The 17,134-nt window shown below is 41.7% G+C and overlaps 1 long non-coding RNA gene across 1 annotated transcript in view; it reads left to right on the forward strand.

Moving 5' to 3' along the window:
* The window catches only part of LOC143930092 (uncharacterized), a 110,613-nt gene that overhangs the window by 30,254 nt on the left and 63,225 nt on the right, over positions 1–17,134 (forward strand). The window contains exon 2 of the long non-coding RNA XR_013262706.1: positions 10,551–11,339. This is a non-coding gene — a long non-coding RNA (uncharacterized LOC143930092). The remainder of the gene's footprint in view (positions 1–10,550; positions 11,340–17,134) is intronic.

Genomic DNA, 17,134 nt, shown 5'->3' on the forward strand with positions numbered 1-17,134 from the left:
TACCTCCTAGTAGAGCATAGATGCCAAGATCCATAGGAGTATACTACAGGGGTTGACAAATTTGCTTGGACCTGTCCCTGGCCTGACATGGAGACGAGTGAGGGGAAGATAGCCCCCCAGCCCCCCACCTGTCTCCAAGTCATTGCCCATAGCTCTCAAGTGACATTTTTTTTTTTTTTTCAAATGACACATTTTTTCTTTAAATTGTATTTTAGTGTAAATATGAGATGTGAGGTCTCTCTGACCCCAGATCTCATATATAAGAGGACCTGTCATGCCTTTTTCTATTACAAGGGATTTTTACATTCCTTGTAATAGGAATAAAAGTGACACACATTTTTTTATTTTTTATTTGTTTAAATAACAGTGAAAAAAATAAAAATAAAAGTTAAAATAAGAAACAAATAAAAATTTTCACGTGCCCTGTCCCGCCAAGCTTGCGTGCAGAAGCGAACGCATATGAAAGCGAATGTGAGGTATCGCTGCGATCGGTAGAGTGAGAGCAATAATTCTAACCTCCTCTGTAATGTGCAACCTGTAGAATTTCTTTAAACATCGCCTATGGAGATTTTAAAGGGTAAAAGTTTGTCACCATTCCATGAGCAGGCGCAATTTTGAAGCATGACATGTTGGGTATTGATTTACTCGGCGTAACATTATCTTTCACAATATAAAAAAAAAAATTGGGCTAACTTTACTGTTGTCTTAATTTTTTTTTTTTTTTTTTTTTTTTTTTTATTAAATAGATTTTCCCCAAAAAAAGTGCGCTTGTAAGTCCGCTGTGCAAATACGGTGTGACAGACAGTATTGCAACGACCACCATTTTATTCTCTAGGGTGTTAGAATAACACACACACACACACACACACACACACGTTATATGTATGTATGTTTAGGGGTTCTAAGTAAAGGGAAGGAGATAGGCTGGCAGGCAGGGTAAGCTCCATTAGCATTGCTGGTTGCCATTAAAACGGCCACCACAAGAGGGGTGCCAGATTCCAGAAGGAACCATAGGATCTCAGAAGGCCTCAAAGCCGGGGGGCTCAATTACCGGCCAGCGCGACGCGATCACGTCGGGGGGGGTCGACGGAGACAGAATACCCCCGGCTGTGCTGCGCCAGGTCGCTAATTCTAGTCGCAAATGCGACCTGGCGCCTGGGTTTTGTCGAGCCCTGGTATACTATATGTAAGGGACTGCGAACAGGGCAGGAGGCCAGCAAGGGACAGGTCTATATGGGCATGGCCAAGGCACACTCTTTCCCCCCCCCCCCCCACAATGTCGTGCTTCATGCATTTGGGGAGGGAGGCGTCACCACTTGAGCGTCAGTGGCACCTGCCAGTTGGTGCCTAAACCAACCCCTCGTGCTACACACAGATGGATAAAGACCGCTGACGCAATGGCACCCTAGATGGGGCGCGTGGAGGCATGGACGTAACGTTGAGGTGCAGCATATCGATGTCTTCCAAGCCAAATGTGGAACACTTTAAGGGGTATGAATACTTTTTCAAGGCACTGTATATGGCTGAATTAAAATGGCTACACCTAATCCATCTTAAAAAAAAAAAAAAAAGCTCCCGATTTCCTCCTAACACCTATGGTGTGCTGGCTAACTTGTGTAAGATAGATACTGGCCTATTTTCAGGCTGCGTTTAGTCAGGTGATCTCCCCTATTTGGCTACCAGAGTCAAACCTTGCAAATTATCTTTATAGCTCTTCAGTGGGATTTTATGACCAAGGAATTGATACAGTGTTGACAAGGTTATAAACAGTGTTTGCTGCATTAATGTGGCAGGGCAAACCTTTGTATGAGAATGCTACAGTATAATGGCAATATGATGCAAGTTTTTAGCCACCATGTGCATGTGTGGGGTTTTTACTTTTTAGAGATCAGCAGTGACCATTTGTTGCCTAAAAGTCCCAATGGAGAGATATAAGGATTATCTGCAAGATTGAGGGAATATTGGCAACCTCCACTATTGTCTGAGCTTCTCCTTTTATTATGTAAAAGAGTCTACAACCTTTTAGAAGCCCAACTATTTAGAAGCAGCATAGATTGCCTGATCCACATCACTATGATCTCACTATATCATTATCAATCTTAATAATCTTGGAAATTTTTCAGCTCCTACAGTCTGGTGCTTTTTGGGTCAGAATTTCCATATCACCTAGGCCATGTGGTTCAATTGGTATTGCCCGCATTCCAACTACCTGACGCTATGCTAAGCCAACTGTCGTCATTTGTTTTACATTTTCCGAAAATACATTTTTGAAGTTAGAATTAAAATGGTGTGGGCAGTAAGCAAACGTTTACTTCCCACTTTCAGTTAAATCCTTTTGATTATGGAAAAAAAAAAAACAGGTTTTACAGTTGGAAAAAGGATGGAATGGGCTTCTTTTTTTTTTTTTTTTTTTTTTTTTTTTATGATATACAGATTACGGTTCCATTTACCAAGACTTCCTCTTGTCTAGCCAAAAGTTCAACCAAGCTTGTGGTCAACCTCTGATGTTTCTTGATAAAACGGTGGATCTCAAAAGTTCACATATCCTATTGGCTCTTACTAAAAACTGAAATTGAGAAAAGTTGCACAGTGTACATGTATGTAAATCCAATGATGAAAACGAATTAATGATCAATAAATCATGGAATAATTCAGGGCTTGACAAATTTGCTTATAATCTAGGAGCCAGCTAAAAAGTTAGGAGCCAGTTTTTAAATCAGCTGTCCAGCTTGCAGAGCTGTATGTACAGGGTGTCGGACAATAAGAATTGCTCACGCCTGTTGCCAAGCAAAAAAAGGCTGAAAAAATAATTTTTTTAAGATTTTGCAAATGAGTCTTATTTATTTATTTTTTTCCTCTCCTTTACTGATGAATACGGAGGTGGCACTGATAAGGTGGCATTGATAGACAGCACTCCACCTCCACTCAGCATCGTTAAGGAAAGGGTCACCGATCAAGCCAGCAACCTCAACCCCAGCAGTCAAACTGGGAAGATGATGTCGGAGGTGGATGGGCAGTGAGAATAAGTCGTGCTCATCACAGCACCGCCCACCAGAGGGCACCGGTTCACACAAAGGAGCACATATCCCCCCCCCCCAGCAGGCTGCAAAGCCGTGGCCTCAATTATCGGCCAGCCCAGCCTTAGTCCATGCACCCATGGTGGGGGGGGGGGGGGGGGCACATGGGAGAAATATAGACTGCTGCTGCAATATAGCCCAGGCTCCAGGATGCAATTTCCAGTTGCCATTGGGTTATGTCCTGGAATAATTAATGACAAATGACCATGTGGAAAATTTTTAGTATTTTTGTTTTTTTTCCACATAAATGTTAATTGCCTTGCATGTTCTGTTTGAAAAGTTTTTTACTTTGAAGCTCTATTCCAGTGATGGCGAACCTTGGCACCCCAGATGTTTTGGAACTACATTTCCCATGATGCTCAGCTACACTGCAGAGTGCATAAAAATCATGGGAAATGTAGTTCCAAAACATCTGGGGTGCCAAGGTTCGCCATCACTGCTCTATTCTGTGCTTTATGGTTATATTATTACATACATGGTTTAGATCAAGGGTAGGCATCCTTGCCACTCCAGCTGTGGTGAAACTACGAATCCCATCGTGCCTCTGCCTCTAGCATGCCTGTGATTGTCTGGGACTTGTAGTTTTACCACGGTTGCCAACCCCTGGTTTAGATGATGGTATTAAGATAAAACGGGATTAAAATGCATGCATTTCAACCTTAGCAAAGAACCTTTCTGCAAAGTTGGGCAGCTTTTGCTACTACACAATTGTTTTTAAAAGTTTTTGACCAGAAAATAGATTTTTCAGTAGTTGGTTAAGTTGTAGTAACTACTAATGCTCTGACTCCATCAGTTGAATCAGAATTTACTATTAATAATAATAATGCAGCAACACAAAGCACAGTGTGACGCATGTGTTACCGCAGCACAATAGAGTGTAAAAGGGCCCTAAATCTATTGCTGTTTTACAACAAACTTTAGGTAAAAAAACTGAGCTGAGCAGCAGACTGTTGAGAGAATCCCCATGTCATCCTGATCCCTCCTCCTATCGGTATGTTCTTTGCACTGCAGAAGGACTGCTTCCTCTCGCTGTCTGAGCTCTGCTTTACAGGAACTACAAGAGTCTGGGACCAATTCAAATTCGGGTACTTGCTCTGCTTGAATTTAAAGTGGGAGTAAAGTCCCATGTATGATTTTTTTTTTTTTACCTATAGGCCAGCCTATAACAAGGTTTACCTATAGGTACAGTAAATATCTCTTTAACATGCACCATTTAGGAAATATTTACTTTAGATCAGGGGTTGACAAATTTGCTTGGAATCTAGGAGCCAGCTAAAAATGTTAGGAGCCAGGTCGTGACAGCGATCTGGACCTGTCCCTGGCCTGACATGGAGACGAGTGAGGGGAAGATAGCGCCCCCCCCCGTCTCCAAGTCATTGCCCATAGCCCTTAGAGGGACATTTTATTTGTTTTATTTTTTTCAAATGACGATTTTATTTTTTGAATTGCATTTTAGTGTAAATATGAGATGTGAGGTCTCTCTGAACCCAGATCTCATATATAAGAGGACCTGTCATGCTTTTTTCTATTACAAGGGATTTTTACATTCCTTGTAATAGGAATAAAAGTGACACACATTTTTTTTTTTTTTTTTTTTTTTAAAGAACAGTGAAAAAAATAAAAATAAAAAGTTAAAATAAGAAAAAAAATGTTTTAAATGCGCCCTGTCCCGCCAAGCTTGCGTGCAGAAGCGAACGCATATATGAAAGCGATGTTCAAACCATACATGTGAGGTATCACTGCGATCGGTAGAGTAAGAGCAATAATTCTAGCCCTAGACCTCCTCTGTAACTCAAAACGTGCAACCTGTAGAATTTTTTAAACGTCGACTATGGAGATTTTAAAGGGTAAAAGTTTGTCGCCATTCCATGAGCGGGCGCAATTTTGAAGCATGACATGTTGGGTATCGATTTACTCGGCGTAACATTATCTTTCACAATATAAAAAAAAATTGGGCTAACTTTACTGTTGTCTTATTTTTATTTTTTTATTAACCACTTAACAACCGCCCATTCCCGATTAACGGCTTCAGAGCGGTTGTTTAACTCTGAGAGGCCGTTAATTAACGGCCTCCCAGAATTCTGCTCTCGCGCGCCCCCTGGGGCGCGCACACGAGAGCATCCGTGACCGCTGGGTCCAGTGGACCCGGCGCATCACGAATCACGGTAAACGGCCGCTCATCGCGGCCGTTTACCACGTGATCGCTCCGTCAAATGACGGAGTGATCACTTGTAAACAAGCCGGCGTCATGTTATGACGCCGGTTCCTCCCTCCCCTCTCTGTACCGATCGGTACAGCGGAGGGGGAAGAGATCGGTGTCAGCAGCGATGTGGGCTGCATCTGCAGTGCCCACATCGCTGCTCACCGAAAATTAACCCCTCAATTCCCTGCAAATACTCTGCATTACTCTGCAATTCCCTGCAAATACTCTGCATTACTCTGCAATTCCCTGCAAATACTCTGCATTACTCTGCAATTCCCTGCAAATACTCTGCAATGCCCTGCAAATACTCTGCAATGCCCTGCAAATACTCTGCAATGCCCTGCAACACTCTGCATTGCCCTGCAACACTCTGCATTGCCCTGCAACACTCTGCATTGCCCTGCAACACTCTGCATTGCCCTGCAACACTCTGCCCTGCAACACTCTGCATTGCCCTGCAACACTCTGCCCTGCAACACTCTGCATTGCCCTGCAACACTCTGCCCTGCAACACTCTGCATTGCCCTGCAACACTCTGCCCTGCAACACTCTGCATTGCCCTGCAACACTCTGCCCTGCAACACTCTGCATTGCCCTGCAACACTCTGCATTGCCCTGCAACACTCTGCATTGCCCTGCAACACCATGCTCTGAGATACCCAGCCATAGTCGGTGATACCCTGCAATACCCAGCCATAGACATCTCCCGCCGCCCTCCGCCCTCCGGTGCTTCTACCGAATCGCTAATACGATCAGAATCTTTTTTTTTTTTTCAGGCTTCCCAGCTTAGAGGTGAGATGTGGGTCTTATTGACCCCACATCTCACTGTAAAGAGGACCTGTCATGCCATATTCCTATTACAAGGGATGTTTACATTCCTTGTAATAGGAATAAAAGTGATCAAAAAAATTATTTTTGGGGAAAAAAATGTCAAACTAAAATAAATAAAGTAAAATGAACAATAAAAAAAAATGTTTTTTTAAAAGCGCCCCTGTCCCCATGTGCTCGCATGCAGAAGCGAACGCATGCGTAAGTCCCGCCCACATATGAAAACGGTGTTCAAACCACACATGTGAGGTATCGCTGCGAACGTTAGAGCGAGAGAAATAATTCTAGCCCTAGACCTCCTCTGTAACTCAAAACATATAACCAGTAAAAAAAATGTAAATCGTCGCCTATGGGGATTTTTAAGTAGCGACGTTTGCCGCCATTCCACGAGCGTGTGCAATTTTGAAGAGTGACATATTAGGTATCTATTTACTCAGCGTAACTTCATCTTTCACATTATGCAAAAATTGGGCTAACTTTACTGTGTTTTTTTTTTTTTTTTAAGCACAAAACAGTTTTTTTTCCAAAAAAAAGCATTCGAAAAATTACTGCGCAAATACCGTGCGAGATAAAAAGTTGCAAAGACCACCATTGTATTCTCCAGGGTGTTTGCTAAAAAAACATATATAATGTTTTGGAGTTCTATGTAATTTTCTAGCAAATAAATGATGATTTTTACATGTAGGAGAGAAATGTCAGAATTGTCCTGGGTGCTCCAGAACACCTGATGGCGCTCCATGCATGTTGGGTCTCTGTATGTGGCCACGCTGTGTAAAAGTCTCACACATGTGGTATCACCATACTCGGGAGTAATAGCAGAATGTGTTTTGGGGTGTAATTTGTGGTATGCATATGCTGTGTGTGAGAAATAACCTGATAATATGACAATTTTGTGAAAAAAAAAAAAAAGTAAAAAGAATCTTGATTTTGCAAAGAATTATGGGAAAAAATGACAACTTCAAAAAACTCATCATGCCTCTTACTAAATACCTTGGAATGTCTTCTTTCCAAAAAGGGGTCATTTGGGGGGTATTTGTACTTTTCTGGCATGTTGGGGTCTCAAGAATTGAAATAGGCCGTCAGTACTTCAGGTGTGATCAATTTTCAGATATTGGCGCCATAGCTTGTGGACTCTATAACTTTCACAAAGACCAAATAATATCCACCAATTTGTACTTATTTTTACCAAAGATATGTAGTAGTATAAATTTTGGCCAAAATTTATGAAGAAAAAATTACTAATCTGCTAAATTTTCTAACAGAAACAAAGAAAAATTCGTTTTTTTACAGAATTTTCGGTATTTTTTCTTTTATAGCACAAAAAATAAAAAACCCAGCGGTGATTAAATACCACCAAAAGAAAGCTCTATTTGTGTGAAAAAAAGGACAAAAATTTCATATAGGTCCAGTGTTGCATGACTGAGTAATTGTCATTCAAAATGCGAGAGCACCGAAAGCTGAAAATTGGTCTGGTTATTAAGGGTGTTTAAGTGCCCAGTGGTCAAGTGGTTAAATAAATTATTATTCCCCAAAAAAAAGTGCGCTTGTAAGTCTGCTGTGCAAATATGGTGTGACAGACAGTATTTTACTCTCTAGGGTGTTAGAATAAAAAAAAAAAAAAAAAAAAAAAATATATATATATATATATATATATATATATATATATAATATATATATGTGTGTGTGTATATATATATATATATATATATATATATATATATATATATATATATATATATATATATATATATATATGTATGTGTATATATATATATATGTATGTATATGTGACTGTGTGTGTGTGTTTAGGGGTTCTAAGTAAAGGGAAGGAGATGGCTCCATTAGCATTGCTGGTTGTAATTCCAACGGCCACCACAAGAGGGCGCCAGATTCCAGAAGAACCATAGGATCACAGAAGGCCTCAAAGTCGGGGGCTCAATTACCGGCCACTGGCGGCGCGGCCCGACGCGATCGAGCCGGGGGGTCCACAGAAACGGGCTGCGCCAGGTCGCTAATTCTAGTCGCAAATGCGACCTGGCGCCCGGGTTTTGTCGAGCCCTGCTTTAGATGCAGCTAGTGATGCCACTGACGCATGCACTCCTGAAGGAACGCATACCCACGCCATTCTTTCAGAGCTCTAATATAAACGGTATGTACACACGTATGTGGGAGTGACGTCATCGCCGGCTCCTCCACTCATATCACCGAAGCCCGCAAACCTGGAAGAAAGACCGGGTGACAGCGCGCCACTGGAGGGCTTCATTTTCAGGTAAGTCTGTCATAATGTGCTAGTATGTGATATATATACTAGTATATTATGACTTAAACTGCCTGGTTTACTACCGCTTTAAAGAAAATTTTACAGTAATATTAAAGGCAGATTTTTTTTTTTTTTTTTTTTTTTAAATAACATGTCATACTTCCCTGCCCTGTGCAGTGGTTTGGCAAAAAGCAGCCTGATCCTTCTCTTCTCGGGTCCCCTGCCAGTGCTCCTAGCTCCACCCTCCTGCATAGTACCCCCATAGCAAGCACTTGCTATGGGGGCACCTGAGCAGGCTTTCTCCTGAACCTCTGCTCTGTGTCCATTTACACATGGAACAAAGCTCGGTCCCGCCCCGGTTTCTCCTCATTGATTCACTGGCTGTGATTGACCATAACGGGAGCCAGTGGCTGCTGTCTCAGTCATTGAGGAAGAAGAGACCCAGGAGAACCGCTGCTCTCGTGCACATCACTGAATCAGGATGGGGCTCAAGCAAGTGATTGGGCAGAGGGGCTGCTGCGCACAGGCTTTTTTACCTTCATGCATAGAAGGCATGAATGTAGAAAACCTTGAGCCTTTACATCAGGTTTAAAGTGGTTGTAAACCCTTACAACACACTTTGACCTACAGGTAAGTCTAGATTAAGGCTTGCCTGTAGGTCCAAGAAATATCTCCTAAACCTACACGGTTTAGGAGATAATTGCCGAAAGACAGGCACCGCTGTCTACGGCGCATAGGCGCACTGAGCGCGGCACCGTCAACGGCGAATATGCCACGCGTTGCGGCTCCTGTGCGCATGCGCGGGAGTGACGTCATTGCAGCTTCGCTGAATGACAGCGGCGGAGCAGCGAGACCCACCGAGAAGATGGATGCGCTGGACTACAGGGGACAGCGGTGACATCGCTGGCTCCTGTGTCAGGTAAGTGACACATAATAGACTACTATGCAATGCATAGTAGTCCATTATGATTTACCTTTGCAGGGAATGAAAGAGGAAGTAAACTCATCAGGGTTTACTTCCTCTTTAAGGCGTGATTTTTTTTCTTAGAATGTTTGACAGGTTTGCTTTAACCGCTTGCCGACCGGCTCCTGTACTTAAACGTCGGCAGAATGGCACAGCTGGGCAAAGCAACGTACCTGTACGTTACTTTGAATTTCCCGCTGCGTGCGCCTGCCATGAGCTCCGTGCCCACGGGCCCCACGTACTCTATGTCCACCCAGTGCCCATGATAGTGTCATGGAGCTGAAGAACGGGGAGGTGCCGATGTAAACACAGCATCTCCCTATTCTGCCTAGTGACAAGACACTGAGCTTCTGCTCCCTGTCGTCGGGAGCAGCGGATGGTGTCGTGTTACTGCTAGCCCATCCCCCCACAGTTAGAATCACTCCCCAGGACATGCTTAACCCCTTCACTGCCAGTGACATTTTTACAGTAATCCATGCAATTTTATAGGATTGATCACTGTACTAATTCCAATGGTCCCAAAAATGTGTCAAAATTGTCCGATGTGTCAGCCATAACGTCACAGTCACGATAAAAATCACTGATCGCCGCCATTGCCAGTATAAAAAAAAAAATAATAAATAAAAATGCCATAAATCTATCCTTTATTTTGTAGACTCTATAACTTTTGCACAAACCAATCAATAAGCGCTTATTGCGATTTTTACCAAAAATATGTAGACGAATGCGTATCGGCCTAAACTGAGGAAAAAAAATATATTTTTTATATATATTTTGTTGGGGATATTTATTATAGCAAAAAGTTAAAAAATGTTTGCTAATTTTTTTTGTTTATAGCGCAAAAAATAAACCGCAGAGGTCATCAAATACCACCAAAAGAAAGCTCTATTTGTGGGAGAAAAAAGGATGACAATTTTGTTTGGGAGCCACGCCGCACGATCGCGTGACTGTCAATTAAAGCGACACAGTGCTGAATCCGGGGCTTAAGTGGTTAATGGATGCTCTTAGGCGAGGGTGCTGAAAATAATATAGATGTGAAGATGTAGATCTTGGGAATTCCATGGTTTGGCTAAATTGGAGAGAAGCAAAGTTCAGTGGGAAAAAATAGTCATATTCTCTACAGTCCTCACTGATCTGACATGTTAAATATTTGAAATGAATACTCGTGTCAAAATTTCTGTGACCCTTTTCCTTTTTCTTTTTTTTTATTGTTCACAGTGAAAACTTCACCTAATCCAAGGCCAAGATTTCACAGAGGCTGGATCTTCTGACATCTGTGTGTGAACATTATTGGCTAGAGCTGTGCTTTTTCCAAACCAGATGACGGGGGTCGGAGATGCACAAACAAATTTTAGTTCCTAAATGTAGCAAGGGAAATTGAACATCACAGTTCCCCCCCCAATATAGCAATATATACGAAGATTGGGGGAGTAAAGCAGAACACAGGCAATCCTCAAGTCCCAGCTTAATGCAGGTTCAATATGGGCCAATAGCAGAAGTAGTCATTTAACACTAACACAGCTTTTTAGAACACTGGTTCTAAACATTTTCTGCTATTATTATTATTGTTATTATTATTATTAGCCCGATTGCATGATGAAGTCTTATAAGCACTGGGAAAATTTACAGCTAACTAGTAATGCATTATTAATGTAAGCTGTATACTTTTTGTATAGTAGCATTAGCAAATACTAATTATTTAGTCCGTGTTTAGGAGGCCATTACATTTTCTGCCTGAAATTCAGTAGTCATGTGTACGTTAGTGATGTCTTTTGATGACCCCCTTGGGGTTACCACAAGCAATGGGAAGATTTTTTCTGGGACTGATTGCACTGACGCATCTAGCATGGTAGATGAAACTTCTGAAAACAAGGATGAAAGTCCTCCCACTGATCTAGAGTCGGAAAGGAAGACATCTGTACAGCTGTGTCACATTGAAGACATGCAAGCCACAATGGAAACTAACACTGAGGAGCAAAACATGCATCGACTTAATGGCAACAACTGGTTTGTTACTCACTTTTTCTTCTGTCATTTTTAGAATGGTCAAACACATTGCACAACACTTGAGTTTCTCAGTTCTGGGGGCATTAAAGGACACAGTAGCAGTGGTGCCTTGTTGTACAAGGAACTGCTGTAAATGTAGGGAATGCTACATAAAGATCTCAAGTTGTATATGTTGCTTGTGCTTTTTTATTTTTACTAATATATATGAAGTTTGAGAATAACAATGCAGTGGGGCAAATAATTTATTTAATCCCCTGCAGATTTTTTAAGTTTGCCCACTTACAAAGAAATGAAGGGCCTATAATTTTTGTCATAGGTGTATTTTTAATGATAGAGACAGAATATCAAATCCCATAAAAAAACACATGATACAAATGTTATAAACTGAATTTTGCAGTTCAGCAAGTAAAATAAGTATTTGATCCCCTACCAACCAACAATAATTATACCTTCAACAGACTGGCAACAGTATGTGATCATGTGGTACACAGATTAGTTCTGTCAATTTTAAGACCGTGCTCGTTAGGAAAACTTGTTATGTGTATAACCACAGAATCCACAGAATATTTCTTCCATTCAAACCTTACCATCCATCATGGGCAAGACCAGAGAGCTGTCAAAGGACGTCAGGGGCAAGATTGTAGACCTGCACAAGGCTGGAATGGGCTACAAGACCATCAGCAAGAAGCTTGGTGAGAAGGAGACAACTGTTGGAGCGATTATTCGCGACTGGAAGAAATACAAAATAACCATCAATCTCCCTTGGTCTGGAACTCTATGCAAGAGTTTGACTCATGGGTTAAGGATCATCATGACTTCCGCTGACACGATCGGATGGGGTTAGAGGGAGTTCCGAGTTCAGCCTGAGTCTCCATCAGTATCCTGATTAACCACTACTACCGAGACCCGCAACCCAAAAAACGAATGAGCCTGGCGACGAATGAAAAAACGAACGAGCCCGACGGTGAGATGAGTAGCAAACAATTGGCTGCAGATCGCCTCAAAGAGTATGCAAGGACGGACAAAGCAGACAGTGTAAGGAGCCCTCTGCAGACAAGGAGTGTCAGACCATCTGTGCTCGACAGTCAGAAGCCCAGCACGCTTCATCCTCAGCCTGAGAAGCTGGAAAAGCCATCTAAACTGACACTGGAGCAGATGAACGCACAACTTGTAACAGCCATCCAAGCAAGCAGCGCGGGTCTGACAGGTAAATGGATGAGATAAAATGGATATAGGACTGATCAGGCAGGATATGCAAAGTATCAGAGACAGGATGGTAGAAGCTGAAAACAGGATATCCTTATTGGAAGATACAGTAACCCATATGCCCGGAAGGATGTTAACAATAGAGAAGCAGATTGTTACATGGCAGCAGAAAACAGACTACTTCGAAAATCGCATGCCCCCCAATAATTTAAGAATAATAGGTCTATTGGAGAAAGTGGAGGGGTTTAACCCAGGGGATTTTATTGAGAAATGGCTGAAAAATATATTCCCAGATATGGAAGTATCAACAGCATTTGCTGTGGAGCGGGCACACGGGGTCCCTGCAGCACCACCAAAACCTGTTTCCCCCCTAGACCATTGCTGGCGCTACTTTTGAGTTGTAGAGACAGATACGGTACTGCAGAAAGTAAGACAAAAGGGAGAGATTCATTACGAGGACAGTAAAGTGTCCAGTATTCCTGGACTTTTCTCTAAAATTACAAAAGCAGCGAGCAATGTTTTTTGAGATAACCAGGAAACGGAGAAGCAGGAATAGAGTATTCTATGGCATACCCAGCCTGGTTGAGAGTGGATGAAGGAGGAAAGGCTATCTATATTAATACACCGGAGCAAGCCAGAGAATGGTTTCGGACAGTTAAGTCTGCATCTAATAATGGGAAATAAGAAACTGTGAGATACTTTTAGGATATCCCAGGATAATGATTGGGACATTGTACAGGAAAATAAGAGAGGAAGAAGGGAGAAATATATGTAGTTAAACTAGGGGAGGGGGAGAGAAAGAAGAAAAAGGGTTGGGTTTTTTTTTTTTTTTTTTTGGTTTGTGGGTGTGGGGATATTATGTGTCCCCGTTGTTTGTAGATAATGTTTAAGGTTTTAATGTTAAAATTAGGTTTTTATTTCCTTTTTTTTTATTATTTTGGTTAAGAATGGTTGATGGGAAAGGAACTATGAAATATATGAACCACGAATGAGTATTACACAGATTGATACGGTAGTAAAAGGGGATAAATGCACAGGGAGGATTAATAAAATCAAGAAACACATTATTTAGGATTGAACCAGGGGAAGTGTTAGACGAGGGAGTTGGATTAAAGTGGTGTTGCACAAAAAAAAACACTCTAAATGCCTGTTGCTAGGGGGTCCCTCGTAGTGTGTCTCCTTCAGTGCCTGGGCTGGTGACATCACTTCCCCTCAGCACAGGAAGGGCTTAGCTCTGCCCCCTCCCTCCTTTGTCATCTGGGACACGTGACAGGTCTCAGGTGACTGCATGGCCAATCGCGGTGCCGCTCACGCATGCGCAGTGGGTTCCTAGCCACAGCCAGGTGCCCACAGTTGCAATGCCAATTGCAATTATTAAAAGTCAGCAGCTGCAGTATTTGTAGCTGCTGACTTTTATTTTATGAAAACTCTTTAACTGCACAAAGAAAAAACAGGAACACAGAAGAGAAGGATTAAACATACCACAAACACACACATAAATGTACATGGAGATAAAAGTAAGCACAGGCAAACACAGTAGAGGGGGAGGGGGCTTGGGGTGTTTTTTTGTTTTTTTTGTTTTTTTTTTTTCTCATTTTTTTCCTCCTCCTCCTTTTTTATTTCTTTCCATTTTTTTGTGAGAAGCTCAATTGTATCCCTTTGCTATTCCTATCCAGAGAGTTTGGAGGGAGGGTAGAGGAGTAGAAAGGCTGAGACAAAACTAATTGCGTATATAAGAGCAGATGCATGGATGATCGGAGGGGAAATGAGAGAATGGTCACTAAGGAAAAAGAGGAGACATAGAAAATAAGGCTTCCTGGTTAAAAGAATGGTTAAGAATGGGTAAACATGGCTAACCACTGCACCTTTTTGTCGTGGAATGTTAGAGGTATGGGCACGCAATTAAAACGTGCACAGGTCTTCACAGAAATGATAAAGTTACAGACTAAAATCATTTTGTATCTAAGAAACGCACATGGTTAAAATACTGGATTACCTAAGAAAGCTCTGGATACAATGGTCATACCATTCATGTCATACAACCTTTTTTAAGAGGGGTCTCCCTAATGGTGAATCGTGGGGTGGCGTGGCAGTGCATCAGGGCAAAGAGGGACTCAGGGGCGATATGTCTTTGTATTTGCCCTGGTGCACTCACTGCCAGTTGTTATAATGGGGATATATAACACCCCTCTGGCTACAATGGGAGTACTGAAGGAAGCAATGTTATTTGTCAGAATATCTAGATGCACGTGTTATATGTATGGGAGATTTTAATATGTGGTTAAACCCAAAGATGGACAGATTTGGGGGGGAAAAAAACTCAGGGGAGGGGGAAGGGTCCAAAGTTCTGCAAAATTTCCTAAAGGAGGTAGGATTGGTGGACATATGGAGGATTAGGAACCTGAAGGCCAGAGTCTATTCGTGACATGCACCAGGTAGAGAATGTGTGTCTAGAATAGACCTAGCCCTAGGAAATAAAAAAATACTCCCAATGGTGCAATCAGCTACATATATGCTTAGTGGGGTGTCTGATCATTCTGGACTGGTCTTTGAATTAAAGATGGGCCCTGGTGGAAGACGGCAGGGATATGGAATACAACCCTATTGGTTAACCCAGATTGAACTAAATGACTGAATACCGGAGCAAATGGTAGTGTTTCTCGAAAACCTCTGGATAGAACAATGGATGGTACAACTTAGGATACTTTTAAGGCATATTTAAGAGGAATAGTGAGATCCACAATAATATATCAAACGCACTAATAGACAAGAAGAGGAACTGGTGGAGAAATGCAGGCAGGCGGAAGCAGAATTTATTGAAAACCCTTCAAATATAAATCAAAAAAGATGGGCAGAAATAGCGCGTCAGTATAAAAATCAACTGATAGTTAAGGCTAAACGTAAGAGGCTCCAGTTAAAGCAAAAAAACTTTGAGCAAGGGCATCAAGCTAATAAGATAGTAAAGTAGCTGATAAAACAACAAATACCAACATTGGCTATAGCGGAGGTGAGAAAGGGGAAATGACTGATACACAGTGGAGGATATTTTCAACATTGACACGTACAAGAGAGGAAATAGAGAAATATTTAGAAGACTTAGATTTCCTGAAGTTAACTGAAGAACAAAAAGTGAAGATGGAGAAAGATAGATATACAAGTAGAGGAGGTAAAAGAAGCAATTGAGTCTATGGGAAAGGACAAGTCGCCTGGACCGGACGGCATACCATTGGATATGTATCAGCAATATGTGAATATTATGGCCCCTACATTAACCTCCCTGGCGGTACGATTATTTCGGATTTTAGGTGCTAAAAGCGGTACCATTATTTTGCATGAAAATTTGGCGTTTTATATTGTAGTCCTGCAATTCTTAGGAATAACTCTCTTAAATCTGTCCAAACCAGAGTCTAGCAGACATCCCGGGTATGATAAAGTTTGAAAAATTAAATCATAAATTATAATATAATAAATAATTATAAATAATTGTACCAAATAATAATATAACCATAATAAAAATTATTCAATAATGTAATCAAATCAAAAACACTGAAATTTGCTCAGCTGCAGAATTGTCACTGTCATTACTTTTCAGTATTTGATGACGGATCTCCCCACAAATCGCTATCGCTCAATTCTGCGAGTGATTCTAATTTATTATCGCTGTTTTCTAGCTGGTCTAAAATCATTTTTGATGTACAGTGACAGTTTTGGTTGCTATGGGCAATCTCCAGTTTCCAGGCATAAAGAACAGTTTTTATTATATAAAACTGCATGCAGGACACTGGGCAGACCACTAGGGACAACGGGGATGTGAAATATTTACATACAGCAATGTAATCTGTAAGATTACATTATACTGTATGTTTACTGTTTGTTTCACTTTTTGAATTTGGCGCCGATCTCCGTGCCCGTGCGTCGCAGGGCACGGAGCTCGGCGGTGTGATGCATCGAGCGAGACACGGCTCGCTCGTACAGCGGGGAGACAACGCTGGATCCGAGGGAGAAGGTAAGTAAACCTCCTCCTGGATCCAGCGACGCTGTCCCGAGTCTGACTCGGGGATACCGCTTTTGGTATGAAAAATCCACCCCGAGTCAGACTCGGGAATACCGTCGGGGGTTAACTGAGATGTACAGGGAGACATTTCTCCAGGGAGAGATGCCTCCCTCTATGTATGAGGCAACAATAATACTGATACCAAAACCAGACAAAAATAGAAGTGAGTGTGCGTCGTGCAGACCTATATAGTTATTAAATATTGATTATAAAATACTAGCGAAAAGGCTTAATGAGGTAATTTTATCTATTATATCAGATGACCAAACAGGATTTATGCTGGGGAAGTCCACTACAAATAATACATTTGGGGAGTATTTCCCGGAGTCAAGTGCCTTGGCTTCGTTGGATACAGCCAAGGCATTTGACTCCATAGCAGGGGAGTTTCTTCAGTCAACAGATTTAGACAATCTAAAATGTATAAAGGGGTTAGAGTGGGGGATAAGGTTGAACATGAAGGCTTATATGCAGATGATATCATATTATTTATGGAAGATTTGCATACTTCACTGGGGGTGGCAATGAAAATAATCGA

Source organism: Lithobates pipiens, unplaced genomic scaffold (genome assembly GCF_037356315.1).
Source record: "Lithobates pipiens isolate NorthernLeopardFrog02 unplaced genomic scaffold, aLitPip1_a1.2 Scaffold_25, whole genome shotgun sequence".
Classification (NCBI taxonomy): domain Eukaryota; kingdom Metazoa; phylum Chordata; class Amphibia; order Anura; family Ranidae; genus Lithobates; species Lithobates pipiens.